The sequence below is a fragment of the Galeopterus variegatus genome, unplaced genomic scaffold (assembly GCF_000696425.1).
Source record: "Galeopterus variegatus unplaced genomic scaffold, G_variegatus-3.0.2 Scaffold9880, whole genome shotgun sequence".
In the NCBI taxonomy this organism is placed as follows: Eukaryota; Metazoa; Chordata; class Mammalia; order Dermoptera; family Cynocephalidae; genus Galeopterus; species Galeopterus variegatus.
Genome location: NW_007735991.1, coordinates 19321 through 21023, shown reverse-complemented (window position 1 = coordinate 21023; position 1703 = coordinate 19321).

Here is a 1703-nt window from a genome sequence, read left to right as displayed (position 1 = left end):
CCCCCCCCACTCTCTCCCACCCCCACCACTTCCTCTGCGGGTGTTACTCAGCCTTCCAGGAAGTGTCAACTCCTACTTCTTCTCGCCAGCCTTCAAACAGGCCGCATATTCGTATAGTGACTGACCTCATGAATGAAGGAGTGAGTGAATGAATGGATTTTGCCTCTTATGTAACCAACACTTACTAGGTGCCTATGAGAGCCCAGCACTGCATGAGTCCTTTCACCCGCCTACCGTTCAGCTTGGTGTGACCATTCCACTCACTGATGAGAAAACTGAGGCTCGAGAAGACCCCATAACCTGCCCAAGGTCCCACAGCGAGAAAGCCACAGAGCTAGGACCAGATGCAAGTCCCCCCAGCATTTTTGGCTTTTATTTGTCCCATCCACTCAACCATCCACCCATCCTTCCATCCACCCATCCATCCAACAGATATTTACTGAATATTCACCCTGTACCAGGGACCATTCTAGGGTCTTGAGATAAATCAGTAAACAAGATATACAAAGATATACAAAGTCCATTTCAGGTTAGTAAAGTGAGGCAGACAATACACAATAGGTGTAATAAAGCAGTAAGAACCTGAAGTGGAGCAGGTCAGGGGGATTGGAGGTGCCGGTGGGGGAGGGATTGAGCTGGGCCTCAAGGAGGACGTGACACTCATCACCGAGATAGTAGACTTTACGATTTTTGCCCTCCATGGTCTCTGTTGCACTGTCAGCCTCTGCAGCCTCACGGCCTGGGAGATGCCCACACATAGGTGTACTTGATGAGTAGGTATTAGCCCCAACTGAGAACGTAAGTGCCCTGCGTCAGAATCGCAGGGTAGGAAGACCCCTCCAATGTGGTCCAGCTTGACCTTCCACATGACGCAGAAAGCCTTGGTACGGATTCTGAGCAGGGGGCTTTTCCACCTCTTTGAGCACAGGCAGGGTACCAGGAGTCGGACTTCCTGTGCGCCCCAACTCAGCTCGCAGCATCGCCTGCTCAGGCTGAGGTCATCCACGTGGGCACACGCTGGAAGTGACAGTCTGATGTGCTGGTAAGGCTACTCACAAGTGGGAAGCCCTGGTCCTAAGCCTTGCTTTTCCCAGACACTGACTGTGTGGCTTGGGCAAATACCTTCACCTTCCTGGGCTTCCATTTCCCATCTGTGCAATGACAGGGTCACCCCGGATGACCTCAGAAGACCCTTCTGTCTCGGACAATATTTGACACTCATATTGGAAATAATAGAACTGGCTCTAAAGTTACATCTGTACAGTCATTTGTCCATGAATTCATGTAGTCAACAAATATTTATCGAGCATCTACTATGAGCCAGGCAGTATGTCGGTCTGGAGAAGCCAGGGTGAACAGGGTCCCTCGTCAAGCAGAACTTAGGGTTGTACAGTCTGCTTCCCCCACATCTCCTAGTGTCTGGTGCAGGCCCAGCCAGGGGGGTCACCTGTTGGTCACCTGCTCTCTGTTAGCACTCAGTCTCCCAAATTTCATTCATTCTCAAGCCACTTTCATGATTGTGGCTGAATCCCCATCTGTTTTGTAATATTATTTATTCAAAATCTATCTTTAAGTCAATTTATATATTTTTTAAAAAAAATTTGTTTCAAGAGAAAAATTAATATCACAATCACACGTAGAAAACCAGGATAACTTGCCACAAATAGAAAATAAAAATGCACAGGCCGGCCCGTGGCTCACTC